The sequence below is a fragment of the Phocoena sinus genome, chromosome 11 (genome assembly GCF_008692025.1).
Source record: "Phocoena sinus isolate mPhoSin1 chromosome 11, mPhoSin1.pri, whole genome shotgun sequence".
In the NCBI taxonomy this organism is placed as follows: Eukaryota; Metazoa; Chordata; class Mammalia; order Artiodactyla; family Phocoenidae; genus Phocoena; species Phocoena sinus.
The window spans coordinates 75107330-75125686 of NC_045773.1; the positions used below are offsets into that span (position 1 = coordinate 75107330).

Sequence of the window (18357 nt, forward strand, 5' to 3'; positions counted from 1 at the left end):
CTTAAAGCAGTGTCAGAGTGACCTAGCTGCCCCTGAGATCTTGCTGCAAAGGGAGACAGACCCCCATTAGGAGAAATGCCCGTTACCTTCCCAGAACCGTTGTCCCAGGCCGGCTCCTGCTCTGGTCAGACGTCTAACAAACTTCCAGGTCTCCACTACGAGGCCATTCACCCCACAGCCTCATGCTCGGGGAAGGGAGAGTCAAGCAGGACTCATCGGGAGGGCTCAGGCAGGTCCGGCAGCTCCAAGCCGAGCTTAGTCTCGCTGCTGACCAGTGCCTTCCTGCCGTGGTCCTCCGAGCCTCACAGGGCCATCCCTGATGGCTAGCCACTGTTTGAAAGCAAGAAGCGATTTCTGGTCCTCTTCCCTGGATGGCGCATGCGATTTCCCTCACGCCCGTGGGACGTCCTTCAGGTCATTCTTATCTGGAAACTTATTCACTGAGTGGCCGGACTTGTTTGGCCAATGCCCTAGTTTTTGTTTTCCTTTCTCCAAGAAAAAGTTCAGAAAATGAAACCAGAGAGAACCCCAAATGTGTTAGAGCTCATGGCTGGTGTAGGATGCCTGGTTTAAACCTTTGAAAGATGTCCACTAAATGAGATTGCGCTTTCAGAAAGGAAATTACAGTTATCAATGAGTTTCATTTCTAGTGGCACCAAGAAATCAGAGATTAAAAAAATCTTGAATACGAGAAGACCTAGTGAGGTTGTTTAGTCCTAGCCCTGGGCTTAAGGGAGGGTTGCACTTCAAATATGTCACATTCAGGGGCATCCAGTTCTCCCAGATTTCCAGGGAAACTCTATGAATATTTGTGCATCTAACTACAAATTCTGTAACACTTAAAATATCATCTCAATAACACTAATGTTTAAAGATAAGGAGATACCTGGAAAAAGGCAGGTTGGCAGGCTGCAGTCAGGTGGTTGGGTTTAAAATGAATGAGAATCACTATGTATAAAATAGATAAGTCAGTGAGAACCTACTGCATAGCACAGGGAACTCTACTCAGTGCTCTGTGGTGACCTAAATGGGAAGGAAATCCAAAAAAGAGGGGATATACGTATACGTATAGCTGATTCACTTTGCTGTAGAGCAGAAACTAACAAAACATTGCAAAGCAACTATACTCCAATAAAAAATTTTTTAAAAATGAATTAGAATCAGAGTTTTTGAGCTGAAAGTGACCTTACTCATCCTCTTTTTACAAGGGAGGAAACTGAGGTTCAAAGAGAAACAGTGACTTGCCCAAGGTCAGAACACAGATGGGAAGTAATAGGTGTTCATCTAATTGTTCTTAAACTTCAGCATGGGGAATGATCTTCAATTTCCTACTCTAAAACGCTGCCCACAGAAAGCCTGATGAATGGCTCCTGTTCTAGAGCCCAGGAATCTGCATTATAAGTGCTCCAGTAAGTCTGACACAGGCCATCCCCAGATCTCATTGAAAGAAACCCTCCTAGTGTCAGGACTGTGTGTCAGTGCCAGGACCCCAGAGTCAGACTGTAGGGGTTCAAACCATAGGGCCACTGATTCCTATTTCTGTGGCCTTGGACATGTTTTGAGACCTCACTGAGACTCAGTTTTATTATGTGTGAAAGTGGAATAATAATACTGCTAAGGCAGTATATTCTATAGGCTCTGGTAAAAGCCTGGCATAGAGGAAGAGCTCCAGAACTGGAGACCTGGGCTCGAATCCTCCAAGCTCATGGGCTTTCCCTGTCCCACACCGTCTCCTTCCCTCCTCACCAGCCTTCCTTTCCAGCCAGAGCTATCGCCCCGAAGGCAAGTCAGCAACCACCAGTCGTACTCAGGCTGGGGGCAATGGTGAAGTATTTTGGCAAAAAGAAGATGAAACTTCAAAATATTATTATTCTACTTCTCGGTACTGATTCTAAATTGTATCCTCCAGCCCACTCCATGCCATTGTGGAAGATGTTGTTGGTGGCGCCCTGACAGCTTACCGTCCATTTCCTCCCTGCTGCCAGCCTGGGCCTGGCTGTGCTCAGGGGGTGTATTGTGATAGGTTTAAAGCACAGTGATGTCATTCTCCTTGCCGGGCCCTGGGTGTGCTTGGACATGTGGCACGTTGTGGATGTACTTTACCTCTGGATTTACTGTCAGTGGCACAGTAAAGGGCCTTATTATTTAATCCAGTTCTAACGGCATTACCTATAGTAAAGTGTGAATCACTATAAAAAATAAATCTTTTGATTCTATAGAAAATACTCACTGTCATACAGAGTGAAGTCAGTCAGAAAGAGAAAAACAAATATCATATCATTTTGCTTACATGTGGAATCTAGAAAAATGATACAGATGAACTTATTTGCAAAGCAGAAACAGAGTCACAGATGTAGAAAACAAACACGGTTGCCAAGGGGGCAAGGAAGGGTTTGATGAATTGGGAATTGACATATACACACTATGTATATGTGTGTATATTGACATATACACACTACTATGTACAACATAGATAACTAATGAGAACCTACTGCATAGCACAGGGAACTCTCCTCAGTGCTCTGTGGTGACCTAAATGGGAAGGAAATCCAAAAAAGAGGGGATGTATGTATACATATAGCTGATTCACTTTACTGTACAGCAGAAACTAACACAACATTGTAAAGCAACTAGACTCCAATAAAAAATTTTTTAAAAAAGGAGCAAAATAACATCCCTACAGATAAGAAACCATGGCCTAATCTTACCCACAAACAAGAACTGTGAATTTCTATTTCAAAATAAATTTAAATACATTTTTAAAAAACATAGTAATCAACTATACTTCAATTTAAAAAGTAATTCTATAAAAAATAAATAAAATACTACCCTTGACCAATAAGTAAATAAATAAATAAGAAGAATATTAAGACACATACACACAGAGGCAAACAGCTTAAATCATGTCTTAGAATACATTTGATCCTTGAACAATGTGTGTTTGAAGTGCTTGGGTCTACTTACATGCCGATTTTTTTCACTAACTACACACGACTGTATGACACGATCCACAGTTAGCTGGTTGACTCCTTGTATGTGGAACTAGGATACGGAGCGCTGACTGTAAAGTTATACACAGATTTTCGAGTGTGGGGGTGGGGGGAGTGCCCTTAACCCCTACGCTGTTCAAGGGTCAAATGTATTTCAAATTTCTTACACTAAATATTTGTGGTATTGACTTTTTCTATACGAAATGGACAAAGACATTCCAGATTCTTTTTTATACTAAAAACCTATAATATTAAATTTAAGTAGTAGAGAACACCTGAGTCTTGAGAATGCAAAGTAGCCTGGGGTTAAGCGTGTGGACACCAGATCTGCCCACTAGTAGCTCCTCAGAAACTTAACAGGTTATTTCATCTTTCTGTGCCTCAAGTTTCCTCATCTGTAAAATCAGATTAATAATAAGACCTACCTCAGGGTTGCTGGGAAGATTAAATGAGTTTCGTACATGTATAAAGGCTTATAACAGTGCCTGGCATTTAATGAGCATGTGTGTTAGCTATTGCTATTTCTGCAGAAAAGAGGTTTTTGTTGTAATATCATGTAGGGATTTGGTACTGTCTTTGCCTTTGTTTTCTGCTGGCTTTGCCTCTGGTTCCATACAGACGGGCACTTTGAAGATGCCTCTAAAATATACCTTCTTGTGTTTGTCATGAGATGTGGTTCCTTTGGGGGTATCTTGAGTAGATTAGTATAGATGTAGATGAATGACACCAGCTGTGTTGGAAGGAATGAAGAAAACGTAGGAGGAGCCTGTACATTATCATGGGGGTAAAGGACACTAAAAGAACTTTGCAGGCTGACGGCTTTGGAAAGTCACTGTAAGAGAGAACTGAATGTCTGGTGGCAGAGTTCGCCCACTCCGGGAGAGGAAAGCTTGCAGACCTTGATACTTCAAAACAGAGTGACAACGTGGGGGACCTTGACTCAGATGCATCTTGTCTTAAAAAACACCCTGCTGTCAGTCAGCTCCTGGGTTAACGCTTCTTTGAAAGCGCTGTCTTTTCCCTATTTGCGTTGGTTTGTGGGACGCCATCAACTCTGACATGGGACAGGGCGCTGTCAAGGTGGCTGTCCCTTTGCCTCACTGAAGAGCAATTCCTGTCTCATCCATAGTCCTGTTTGTTGCTAGGAACACTCTGTGCTCGTGGCACTCACTTTACAATGAAAACAAAGACAAACAGAAAACGGGACCACCATATGGTCTCCGCTGCAACCCAGAATTCACTGCTCATGGGAAGACTTTGCCCTGTCGCAGCTACAGCTGCCCTGCCGTTGGCTGGGACAGAGCCCTTCTCCTGAGTTCTAAGATGTTGTAGTTGGTGGCAAATTGAACCCAGACTTCAACCAGACTGCGATGGTGCAGCCTGAGTAACTAATTCACGAGTCGTGTTAATCTATGTTTGCGTTAGTATGAGGCACCTCTTAGGGCTTGAGGGGGTAACCTCATGGGAGACAGAGCTATTTGCTCAGGCAGAAATGTCAGCACCAAATAAATGTGTCTTTCCCAGCATGCTCCAGGCTGTGTCACGTCTCTGCCCTTCCCCCTTCGTCATCTGGCTAACTTTTAATGTCCAGTTAAATTGCAGATGTCATTTCTTCCAAGGACCCTCCTAACTCTCCCCGGCTGGGCCATGTGTTTCCTCTCCCTGACCCCAAACTATCTATCAGGTATGTGTCTTTCTGCAGGTACCAGACTGCACTCAAACGATCATTTCAATGCTTAATGCATTGACTGTAAGTGCCTTGAGGGCCGGGCCCCATCTTATTTATCGTATGCCCAGCTCCACACTCGGTGCTGGCATGTCCTAGCTGATCCATAAAAGCAAACAAAAGGACTACCACATGGTCCAGCAATCCCACTCCTGGGCGTATATCCGGAGACAACCATAATTTGAAAAGGTACATGCACCCCAATGTTCACCGCAGCACTATTTACAATAGCCATGGAAGCAACCTAAATGTCCAGTGGCAGAGGAACGGATAAAGAAGATGTGGTGCATATATACAATGGAATAAAAAAGCCATAAAAAAGAATGAAATGATGCCATTTGCAGCAATACGGATGGATCTAGAGGTTATCATACTAAGTGAAGTAAGTCAAAGAAAGACAAATATTATACGATATCACTCATATGTGGAATCTAATTTTAAAAATGATACAAAATGAACTTATTTACAAAACAGAAACAGACTCTCAGATTTCAAAAACAAACTTATGGTTACCAAAGGGGAAATGTGGGGAGGGAGGGATAAATTAGGAGCTTGGGATTAACATACGCGCACTACTATATATAAGATAGATAACCAACAAGGACCTACTGCATAGCACAGGGAACTCTACTCAATATTCTGTAATATCTATATGGGAAAAGAATCTGAAAAAGAATGAATATATGTATATGTACAACTGAGTCACTTTGCTGTACACCTGAAGCTAACTCAACTATACTCCAATAAAATTTTTTTAAAAAGGCAAACATAAGGAAACTGCTTCATCTCATTCCATGGCTGGGTTCTCCTCTTAACACTGGCATGTCCCATGGCTCAGTCTTTGGAACTCTTCTCTGTTGACACTTATTCCCCAGGTGATCTCCACCAGTTTTGTGGTTTAAATCTTTGTGCTGGTGACTTCCAAACATCTACCTCAATCACAGACCTCACTCCTGCATATCTGACCAGTACATCCAACTTCTCACTTGATAAATCCACTTGGATCTTCAACAGGCTCTCAAACTTAACATGTCAAAACAAAACTGGTCTTCCCTCCCAAGCTAGCTTTTCCAACAGTCTCTCCCATCTCAGTAAAGGGCGTCTCCATCCTTCCAGGTTAGCCAGACCAAAACTCTAAGACTCATCCTTGAGTCCTCCCTTGCACACTTTTTAATTTGTCAACAAATCCTGTCTAGCTTCAAAATACACGCGTGGTTGGGTATTTCTTACCCCTTCCACTGCTATCACTCTTATCAAACCATCATTGCCTCTTGCCTGGATGATCATCTTTACCTCTAATTGGTCTCTGTGTAAGACTGCGGTTAAAATGATCTTCATAAGATCTAAGCTATGTAATGTTCACCTGAGCTCAGCCATGCTCTCATCTCACACAGTCAAGGTGAAAGTCTTTTCAGTGGCCTGTAAGGTCTAGACCATTGGCAGCTTTGCTCCTCCCACCATATCCTCCCTTAATTCCTCTCCTTCTTTCCACGTTGCTCCAGCCATGCTGGCTTTCCTGTGAGCCAGGTTGTTCCATCCCAGAGTCTTGACACTGGCCATTCTCTCTGCCTCGATGCTTTTAGCCCAGATATCCTCGTGTCTCACTCCCTCTCGTTCCCACCTTTGCCCAAACATTGCTTCCTTAGTGAGGCCTTCCCTGACCACCATATGTCACACTTCAGTCCTCCCAACCCCCTTCCCTGAGGAATTTTTTCCATATCACATATCACCTCTAATACACTATAATGTACTTATTTATTTTATTGGCTGTCTCCACCTTCTAACCCTCCACTAGGGTGTAAGCTCCCTGAGGGGAGATGCCTATTTGGTTCATTAAAGAAGCATATTTGAAAGTGTAACATGAAAGCAAAGGTAAGAATGCCACGATGTTAGTATATACACAGCGGAGGTATACACCAAAGTCCATAGTTATTCTACTTGTAAAACACTCACACTTCCACGTCTTGGCAGGGTACGCCCTATTTGCCTTTTTTTAATCCACAACCAGATGTTGGTAACACTTTTGACCCAGTGTGACTCAGGGTCAGCTCTCCTTTGTTATTTCTATAATGAGGCCAGGAAAATTCCCCTCTGGCACTGACCTGTCCTTATGCAAGGAAGAAACCGACAGAAAATTGGGCGGTTTTATGGCATACAAATGGTCTTATTCTTATCTTGTGTGCCTATCTTGGCAGAGACTGCTAATTGGAGTTGGTCATATTTGTGCTCAGCGGCGGCCTCTCAGGTTTTATTTGCATTTGCTGTTACTGGATCCATTCCACCGATAGACAGATTTATTATGCCTTCTTGGCATAAGTATCTTTCAGATACTTATATTATTTTGCTGTGGTAGATCCCAAAGCTTTCCATCTTTTGGACCAACTGGATACAGTTGACTGCCATAGTCTACCTACCTTCTTATGTCTCCCGTGATGGTCCCAGCTTCGGTCAGAAATCCAAAGCACCCTCCAAGTGAAGTCCTATTTTGGACCACGGCCAAGACTACCTTCCCTGCCTTTTCTTGGAAGAGGGAGAGACAGCATATGGGAAAATGGAGACAGATGCAGGACACAGATCTGTAGAGGTGACATCAACAGCCTTCTCTTGGCCTTCGCTGACCTTTTCTTATGCAGGGTTGATCGTCAGTGGCCTGGCAATCCTCCCTAGCCTTTGGGTTCCACCTTTGGCTCTTACAGGTGGCCCACTATCCCATCCATGCAGCGGGAAGAGCTATTGTTGCCCATATGTCAGCCACAGGCTGCAGCCTTGGTGTGCACGGATGTCAGTTATCGATGGACCACATGCATCACTGACTCCTCCTCCTTTATCCCCGCCCCCATCCCCACTACCCTCACTTTCAGCAACATGGAGAAGAGCTAGGTATTTGAGGACATGGGCATTCCTTCTTGTCTTGGTCTGGGAAGGAAGCTGTTCTGAAGGAAGCTGAATCTGGTCTCAAGTGTGCAGGTTCCTTTGTACGTGAACATGGGTGGTCGCTCCTCTTCTAACTTCTGCTCCTTCACTGTGTGTCCTGGGTGCAGGTGCTCTGCATCGGCAGGTGTCATATGCCTCAGGCAGCAGTGAGGGCATCTGCTAACATCCCTAGTCCCCCATAAGGGCACTTTCCATCCCGATTCAGGGCCTCAACACTTCCTCTGCCACCAAAACAAAGGTTCCCCCATTTTTGCCTTTGATCGGAGAGGTGATTTCCTCAGAATTTATCAAGCCAATGAGTGAATAGCCGTGATGCTAAAAGCACCAGACAAGTGAGAGCTGAAGAGTCATACATGCCAAGAGAAAAGTCAGAATCACAGGATTTGAGAGTCAAGGGGACCTGGTGATCATTCATTCCAGCGGCCACGCTAGAGGGAGTTGAGAGGCTTCACCAAGGCTACAACACCCATTAGTGTCAGAACCAGAATTAGAATTGGTATCTCCTGTCTTCCCAGGCAGGACTCTTAACATTGTGCCTTGGCGCCTGCCCCAACCCCCTCTGGATACTCAGATACCCTTTCTTCTTACCTCTAAATTAAGACAATTCCCCAGGTACAGGTAAGGGGTTGATCCCTATACCTAATGCCTAAGATACAGTGATGATTTCTGAGTAGAGAGAGACAGTATTAAACTTGTGTTAAACCTGTAGTCTTTTCTTTATGATGCTTGGTCCACAATTTAATTAGTGCCAGAAATGATGCTCTAAGTAAATTATGCCAAAGCCTATATCCTTTCAAGAAAGAAGGTTAAATGATTCTTTCTATTGTATTAGGATACAGTTGAACTGAAAGTATAGTGAAGGGCACCACAGTGGTCTGAAAAATATGGCGCCAGGTAACATCAGCAGTGTAGACTGTCACCTCTGTGGGAGGATTTGAGAAGCAATAGATAAACCTATGTCCACCTGCCTCTAATTCCTAAACTTACACCTTTAGAGACAAATTGCTTTAAGCGAAGGAACAACCTCTGCTCTGACTCAGATGCCTTTGAAAGGTGGATATATTATCCATTTCCAATGAGTTGCATGTAAGTATGAATCGGTTTAAGTCATCAGAGAGGCTTTAATAACAAGAAGGAAATTGGGTAAGGGGGGGAGGGATAAATTGAGAGGCTGGGATTGACAATATACACACTACAATATATAAAATAAATAACTAATAAGGATCAACTCTGCAGAGCACAGGGAACTCTGCTCAAAACTGCGTAGTGACCTATATGGCAAAAGAATCTAAAAAAGAGTGGATATATGTACATGTATAACAGAGTCACTTTGCTGTACACCTAAACTAACACAGCATTGTAAATCAACTACACTCCAATAAAAAATTTTTTAAAAAGAGGGCAATGGGGTTAGAGAGAAGTGGGGGATAGTGGAAAGGGGGGAGTATTTCAGAGAGCAGTTCTTATCTGTGTCTGAGAGCAGACAAACAGCTTATTTATTAAAATTATCCTGCTAATTGTTGGTGGAATTGCTACAATCACATGGCCCGACAATCCTCTTATTTATGTTGGTTTTCTCACTCCTCCAAATCACCATTTCACATTTTCTCTTTTCTCCTCACTCCTGGCTGTAGTCTTGCCTCCTACTTCATTGAGAAAACAGAATCACTCAAACGCTCATCCTCCTATGTGCAAACTTCCCACACTCTTGCACCTGAACTGCCCTCTGGTTTGAGAGAATGACTCAGCCCTGCTCCTGCCGACGACCTGCCTCTTCCTCCACTCGGCTCTGGGTGCCATTTCCTCTTTCATCTTCAGCACTGGATCAGTCCCAGTAGCACAGCAACATGTTCTAGAATCTCTCTTGAAAAGCCTTTGACATCTGTCTCTTTCCTCATTGACTGCAATATTTTTCTGCTCCCCTTTACAGTAACACTTGACCAAAGAGCTGAACACATTGACTTTGTCTCCACTTCTTCACCCCTCTTCTTTGGCTCCCAAGTCAGTCAAATCCATCTTCCTTCCCTAGCTATGCACTAGCGACTCTCATGACCGTCACCATGGTTTCCACATCACCATGGTCAATGGTCCATTTGCTGCTCTCATCCTCCTTGACTCTGCAGCACCATGTGACAGAGCTGGCTGCTCCTGCCTCCTTGAGATCCCATCGGCATCCAGTCTTCTGATGTTCCTCCTACCCCATGGGTTCCTCCCACCTCTCAATCCCCTTGGTGCCCTTTCTTTCTCTACCTTCCCTCTAAATTTAGCCTGTCCCAAGCCTTGTCCATGGTCCCACCATCCTTTTCCACCTGTACTTTCTTCCAGGGTGGCCTCACCTGGTTCCACACTTGAAAAAACATTCATGGATGAGGGCAAAGTAAAGATATTTCTAGACATATAAAGACTGAAAGAGTTTGTATCTCCCTGGCCCTGGATGAAAGGACTGTAGGATTAAAAAAAAAAAAAAATGATTTGGGGACATGGACCCTTTTGGCCATCTGGTAAAGACTATGATTCCTTCTCTGAATAATGCTTTTAAATGTATAGAACAAAATACATAGGATTACAAGAGAAAATAATTATATTGAAATATAGTTATCAAAATATTAAAACAATGTGATTTAGTAATATATTGACTTCTTTCTTAATTTATTCAATTAAAAAATTTAATGAGGCAGCTTTAATGACTATCACACATTTCATGTGGTGATGGGAATAAACTAGATTTTTGAGGGTCTGCAACATAGTAATGATCTGTGATTTCTGTTGGTGACAAAGTCATAGGTACTGCTAATACTGCTATGGCTTGTTACCTAGGTTCCCAATTAAAGGAAATCCTAACCTGCAGTTAGAGGTTAGTAAAAATAAAGATCTATTTTTCCCATTCAAGTCTGTGGACCCACCGCCAAATTTTATTCACGTGACGTCCATGAACTTAAGATAATGTAGTTAAGAAAGAAAAATGGACACTCAAGAACTGATCACTTAAAATCAATTTTTTAACTATTAGTTTTTTAAATTATTAGTTAAAAATGACTAATTTGGAGGTGAGATTATAATAGAAAATATGAAAATACTAAGTAGCTGTGACAAGGAACATCGTAGGTATTCAATGAATACATTTTTAATGACTGAATCAAGGGGAGATTTTGTTTTACAGCTCATCCCATTTTCGGGGGCCAGGATGTCTATACCGTCAGGAGAATCCAGTGCTTTCAAGGGCACAGTCACAGCGTGGTTATGGCTGCTAACACACCATGCCCACCAAGGCCCCCCAGTAGGGTTGCAGGAGTCCCCCTACATAGATGGGGAGGTATTCCACCATCTTAGCCAAAGAGTGAAAATAACTTCTAAGGTAGAGCTAGAAATCCCCAACACATAAGAGGTGCTCAATAAATTTCCCAAGACCTACAATACAAAGGTAACACTACTAGATCAGTATCACCTTCTGGTCAACCAGCGAAGGCCATCCCTGTGCTAAAGATGGCCACTCCCCGTCCCCCAGGGACACATCCCACCTCCCTCCTGAGTCCCTGCTCCGTGGCTCCTGCTTCACGTCTTAAGAGTGGGGTCCCTCCACCACCACTTCCCTCAGTTCTTCAGAGCCATGATGTATTCTTTTTAAAATGCTCTTTCAAGAATACATACTATGTCAGGTACAATGACAACATTTGTTTGAGAAAGAACTCGGAAAAGGTTGGGCTGATGCCTGTGTCCGTGAGCAACAATGGTTCTGAACTCCAGCCCCAAGAAGGGGCCTAAAATAAGCTCGCCGAGGAGAAGCATAAAGTTGGGAGAACAGTGGTGAGAATGGAAAATGAAGCACAAATGGAAATTAATCAACATTTCTGAAGTTCAGCTACTTGGGGAGCAGGAAATGCTTTTAAAAGCCTAGAGATGTGGAATGCTGGAAAACCAGATAGCTTGTAATTGAGCCCTGGAGAAACGAGCTATTCCATCATTATTAGCAAGACCTTGTTAGACCACTTTTTTATTTTACCTGAAGTGAATCTTTTAAAGAAAATGGAAAGGCACACACTTTCCAGATACTACACGTATTACTCAGTAAACTAGCTCCTGTTCAAAACAACTTGTTTTAATATTAGGAAAAGCATTAGTTGTTCACTTCGAGTGCCCTACCAATAGGTTTATGAAATTCTGTCTCCCCAAATCTAAGTTGTGCATAAGCCATCTCTTTGGAATCTCCTTTATTCACTGGTCTGTTCCATTTCATACCATGACAGCAAACTCTTGAGACCCTGTCTGACCTTCCAGTGTGCTTGGTGATCAAGTTGGTAAACCCAAAGTTTAGTTGCCCTGCGTTCTAGCCTGTACTTTTTGAGTGTTTCAGGGACAGACGGAGTTAAGAGATGAAGGGAAAGGTGTACACAGTGGCTGCTACAGCCCTTGGCAATGGCCCAGCACTGTGCAAACCGTCACTGTGCTGCATGGAAGTTGCCCAGCTCCCCACAGTTCCACGACCTATCCCAGAACAATGAGTCCAGGTTTCCAAGTTCAAGACTGTTCCTAACTACATCATCACCTATAATTCAAAGCTGGCCTCTTGGGACCACTGAACTATTTTTAGACCTGATGCATAGTACACAAAACATAGCTACCTATTAACAATTACATGGTGATTCCAGGACCACACCCCTTCAGTTTACCTTGTCTGACCTGGAACATTAAGATAGGGAAAACAACATATATTGATATTTTTAGTCTTTTCCTGAATTCCTCAAATGTTCCATTTTCCATTTTACTTAAGGTCAGTGAGATCTGGACTTTGTGCTTTACCCAGTGGATATTCACACACATACCTCTTCCTAGGACTCTTTATTTGAACCGGCTGGACCCTCACTAAACAAGGGCACTCTTATGAATGAGCTCCAGCCCTTGGATCACTTACTGGTCTACATGAGAAATGTTCCCATATCGTCCCTTCTTAAGTGCCAGAATCACCTTATACAACAAATGCCTGATCAGGGATATTTATGTATACTAACAGGAGCAATATTTAAGTATACTTCTATGGTTGACATCATAAGATTTCCCAGGAATCACATAACGACAAAGAGTGAAAACTGGTTCCCTACACCCATGAATACACACATGCACACGGGCACACGAATGCACGTGTTCACCTCCCTCTCTCTGTCTCTCTCTGTCTGTCTTTCTCTCTCTCTCTCTCTCTCTCTCACACACACTCACTTCTCTGCATTGTAAAATCCGATTGAAGAAGGCAACAGCCTGCACTCATAATTCTGGACCATGGAAGCATCTAGTATATTTGACATCTGGACCAGATTTTTTTATCAACTCTACCCTCTTTTATGTGAGAACATTATTTTCAGTAATAGTCCTTATTTTCTTGATTAATTCTTTATATTTAAAACAACTAAAAAAGAGAAAAAATTTTCACTTAAATATTAATTTTCGGTAAAACATTGAGGTGTGAGCTAAAACGTGTAGTTGTCAAATAAAAAGAGTACACCATGCGGGTAGTACTCTCCTTCACTGTTTTCAATTTTAAACACAAATCAAAACTCTATGAAGTCCCATAGAATGACAGAATTGAAGCAACTCTTGTTCCGCTTATTTGTCTATACAATTACTGTGCTAATGTTACTTATTTTTAGCCTGCTGTTCAAATGCAGGGATATGTCATGCCCCAGGAGATAGAGTCACTTGAAGCAACCTCAGACAGTTCCAAACCATTAGGAACTTATTCTTGGAACACGAACATGTAGTGGAGTCCCTCTGTGCCAGGAGCCAGTATATGACTGAGTTTTCTGAATCAACTTCTATGTAGAACACAATCTTTATTAAACATATGTGGAATCTAGAAAAATGATACAGATGAACTTATTTGCAAAGCAGAAATAGAGACACAGATGTAGAGAACAGATATATGGATACGGGGGGCACGGGGAAGGGGGGTGGGATGAGTTGGGAGATTGGGATTGACATATATACACTACTACGTATAGATAACTAGTGAGAACCTACTGTATAGCACAGGGAACTTTACTCACTGCTCTGTGGTGACCTAAATGGGAAGGAAATCCGAAAAAGAGGGGATATATGTATACGTATAGCTGATTCACTTTGCTGTACAGCAGAAATTAACACAACATTGTAAAGCAACTAGACTCATAAAAATGAATAAAAAATAAGTAATACAAATATGGTAACTAGCAGCTTAGATTCTATTACTGAAACTCACCCGTGATGACAGCAATTGTTTAGAACTTAGACCAACAAAAATTTTTTTTTGGAAGAGTATTTTGCCACTGACATTGTTTGGAATTGCCACTGCATGGTGATCATTAAAAAAAAAAAAAAGACTTTTAGTTGGTTTTATTATTGATTTTAAGTTCTCTCCAGACATGTACCACCTTATTGCCTGCAGCCGGGGTGACATTTCCCCACCACCAACCCTCGTGCCCCGGATTCCAGAGTGTTTCTTGTAAGCTTGTCATGCAACCACAGGAGACCTTGGTGTCAAAGGGCAGCTCGTCTTCTCTTTATCAGCCTCCTCTGTTTTAACTTGGAGCAGTCATTTTAGCGATACAGACCCGAAGAGCGTGGAGGAAGGGCTTGCCACCAGCAAATGTAAGTGGTGGAGAGCCCTTGGCAAAGGAAGACCACATGAACCCCCAGACCCTAAAGGCATTGCCCATCTTCTCCAAGGGAAGTTCATCTTCCCAGAGTCCCCCACCTGCTCCTCATTTCAGCTCCCTCTGGGAACATCTCCCTGACCCTGTGGAAGGAAGAACTGCACAGTCTCTTTCTCAGTGCACTTCTAAGCCACCCTAGGCCACCTGGAAAAAAAAAAACAAACAAAAACGTGTGTGTGTGGTACTGACTGGGGGTCAGAAGGGAAACCAGCTTTTGCTCCACTTAATCCTGAAGGAAGGAAGCAGGAAGCCCTGCCTTGGGGATTGGGCAAAACCTCCTCCAGGACGGGCTATCCTGTTCCCTCCTGACCCTCTCCCTGATCAAGGATCCAGTGCAGAAAATAGAGCCTCTGCCGCATGTCCCACACCTCTCCCAGGAGCAGAGACAAGAAACAATCCTTAAGGCTACTACTAAGTGTTTACATACTGCCAGGCAGTGGGTCAGTATCCAGCTGGGCCTCACATCTCTGAAAGGGGGGCACGATTGTCATCCCCATTTTACAGAAAGTCTGTAAAGCTCAGCCTCAGAGCCTCTGAGTTGGCGAAGATAGAACCAGAGCAGCCCATGTCCTAGGCCTATCTGTCCTACCTGGGGTAGGGTTGGCTGGGGGTGATCCCTCCCATGCCTCTAGCATCTGTAGAAACCAGAGCATGAACCTTCACAACCCTGCTGTTGTGCTGTTGGATGTACAGCATTGGGGCCCATCTATTAGCGTGAATCAAGTCTGGCTGCTCACAGAGCAAGACTGAGAAGTGGGCATGAAACTAACACAACATTGTAAACCAACTATACTCTAATAGAAAATTTTTTAAAAACATAAAAAAAGGAAATGGGCAAAGTGAATTTCTTGATAACTTATTAGTATAATATGTGTATAATCAGATGCTGGGCATCTTCTCACTCTTACATCCAGGTCTTCCTGCTGTACCTGCCCCTCAAAATATCCCTTCGCATGGAAACATTGTGAGCAAGGATGAATTGAGTTAAGTATCATGATAGGGACGGTGTGGGGGGTTTGCATCACACATTCTGCCTCTTCAATATGCCTCTTCTTCCAAGTCATGCATCATTCATTCCTTCACCAAATGTTGTTGAAAACCTGTGCACCAGACACTAATGGAGACCTTGGAGAGAAGCAGTAACTAACACAACTGTCCCCGAGGAGTTTCATTCCAGCTGGAGGAACGTGCTGGCTGGCCTCTCGGTTCATCTCCACCTTCTCTGCCGTGCTCTGTGCCCCGGGGGACCCACCCCACACCCTGCAGTGCCTTGTCCTCTGGGAGAGCAGGAGATGCCAGCAGGAGATCGTAGGATGGGAGGAAAGGGGAGCCAGGGATGTACTCCCCCCGGATCCTTTTGGGGCTACAGTTTGGCAATGGCCTTATTGTGTTGCTCCACCCTAGCCATGGATTCTGGGGGACCCCCTCTCCCACATCCACAGGTCTTGCCAGGCTCCTCTGACACCCCACCCAAAACATCTGGCCCCTTCGTGCCCTACGGGAGGTGATCAAGGGCTTCCTGGTACTGCTAGTGGCTTGTTGACAAAATGCCTTCACCTTTTCACTTAACCTTTGAGAGTGATTTCCTTCCTGGTGTGGCCTTGACTGATAGAGTAATATTGACAATAAACAAACAAATAAGTTATGTACCAGATGAGCAAAAATGCTATATAGAAACATAAAGGCAGTAAGGAGTATGTGTGTGTATTCACGTGTGTTGGTGGAGGTGGCATCACGCCCCTCTTTCTAACAAGTTACTGGAAATCCCCTTTCCAACCCTCACCACATCCGTCCCCAGCCTCACTAGCTCAAATCCCACGTTATTGGGTTTTCCACTGGGTCCTCAATTTTTCTTATCTGTATTAACCAGAGAAGGTCAGCCTATGACAGCGCCAGCCTTCAAATGTGTATCCCAATTTCCCAAGCAAAGTGCCCTCCACCGGTTACCATCCTAGTTTCGAGGTGATAGTACGAATTATCGACAAACAGAAACGTTCTTTATGACATGTAGTTTGTGAGTCAACATGACTCATAGTTTAATTTTCTGTGTTTGGGAAGCCTGTACACTCTTCAACCATGGAAAGCCCGCAGAACAAATTCCAATACTTGTTCTGCAAACTGTTTGCTAGAAAAAGGACAATGCTCAGGGTGCATTCAAAGTATCCTCCTCTCCTGCCCTGCCTTTCTGCTGGCCTTAGACCCCACCACCTGTTGACTGCCAAGTCACGCTCATCTATTTCTCTATTTTTTGTTGTTCTCCTCCCCTGCACCTCAGATCCATGGGTGAGACCTTAGGGCCCACTGCTCTTCCCACCATATGAGGGAACCTCTTGGTGAGTACCGTTCAGCACTTAATAAGCCTACGTGGTCCAGTGACCGGGACTTCCTGGTCCTGCCTGCAACCTTCTCACCAGAATCTCAGGGTGGGGTCCAGAATCATTATGAACAAGCTCTCTGGGTGACTCCTATGCAAACTAAACTCTGAGAAGTACTGTCCTAGAGACCACACACCCTGTTCCACCACAAAGGGCTTTGCAGGGGCCTTTACCTCTCCCCCCAATTCACCTTATTTTTCCTTTTCTTCCCCCATTTTTCAGATGACTGCAAAGCAAAAGAGACTCACTCTTCCCTCGTTTAACTAGGGATTCTTTTCTATGTGTAGGAATCGTGCCATAACATGGTCAGCCGAGTGGCCAAGCTCCAGGCATTTAGATTGAACACAAGCAGACAGGGCTAAGCTGGGGCTGGAACCCAGGTGAGTTCAAAGGTGTGGGGGAGACATCAGGAAACGTGAGAGCACTGGGCACCTGTGAGCTTGGGGAGGCACAGGGTAACTAGACAACCAGACTGGTGTATTTGGGGGACTTCCACTAAAATCCCTAGGTGAAAATTAAACAAATGAGGGGAAAGAGCAAGTTAATAAAAGTTTGTTTCTTGGACTCAATGAAAGTAGTTTTCTGCTTATTTCCTTTTCAAACAATCACAGTTCATTCCGATTATTTTTAGTAACTTCCCTTTGACCTCATTGTTTCAAAACTCCAAAGTGACTTTCAGTAAAGGTTGAATTTTATTGTAGGATATAGAATGTGGAACTCCACTAATTAATTTTCCTGGTAAATGAAGGCGAAACATTGTGTAGTACTGAGAAGTCTTAAAGCATATATTTAGCCCTTTTCTTCTTTTTGAAACAGAGATAGTTAACAGAATTGATCCTACTTTGGATGAAAGAGATGCTTCCAGATATTCAGCATGGCATTTGCATTTCAATACTCCACATAGAGGAGTTTAAGATACCAGACTGGTAATAAAACCGTCAGAGGAACTTGGATTTTTATGATTTGTAGTTATTTCTGTTCCAGGGAGCCTTGCTTTGATTCACCACTCACTTGTATTAAAGACTGTTAATTTGGTCACATGAATATTTTCTTCTAAATCTTTGGTGTGAGAAATTTAGTTTGTGACCATGACATTTAAAAAAATGGTAGTTATGGGGGGGGTTCTGTTTTTTATAGGCAAAGGGGAAACATTAAACATCCAGGATTCTTTTCCCCCACACCCATCTATCCTTTCCCTCCTTTCTTTTTTTTTTTTTTTTTTTGCGGTACGCGGGCCTCTCACTGTTGTGGCCTCTCCCGTTGCGGAGCACAGGCTCCGGATGCACAGGCTCAGCAGCCATGGCTCACAGGCCCAGCTGCTCCGCGGCACATGGGATCTTCCGGACCGGGGCACGAACCCGTGTCTCCTGCATCGACAGGCGGACTCTCAACCACTGCGCCACCAGGGAAGCCCCCTCCTTTCTTGTTCAAGGTGACTTTGGGTTTCCCAGCCTCTTCCTGCCTTATCTATGAAGATAGAAATAACAACCCTTGGGACACATGTTGGCCTTAGCCATGGCTACCCTCAAAGACACCCACATTTCTACATTCCACATCTCACATTTCTACATTTACAGCCCATTCCATCAAAACCCAGATTCAAGTTGTTCTAAAAACATAGAGAGACCAGTCCCTCCCATCAGGAAACTTGC

At 43.6% G+C, this 18357-nt stretch overlaps 1 protein-coding gene across 10 annotated transcripts in view; it reads right to left on the reverse strand.

The window, feature by feature from the left end:
• The window catches only part of ADGRF5 (adhesion G protein-coupled receptor F5), a 111384-nt gene that overhangs the window by 74418 nt on the left and 18609 nt on the right, over window positions 1-18357 (reverse strand). For 2 of the 10 annotated variants that reach the window (XM_032650279.1, XM_032650272.1), the window contains exon 1: window positions 87-313. The exons of the other annotated variants lie outside the window; for them this stretch is intronic. The gene's annotated coding sequence lies outside the window, so the exon portion shown is untranslated. Of the gene's footprint in view, window positions 1-86; window positions 314-18357 lie in introns of those variants that run through there. 10 annotated transcript variants of the gene reach the window in all.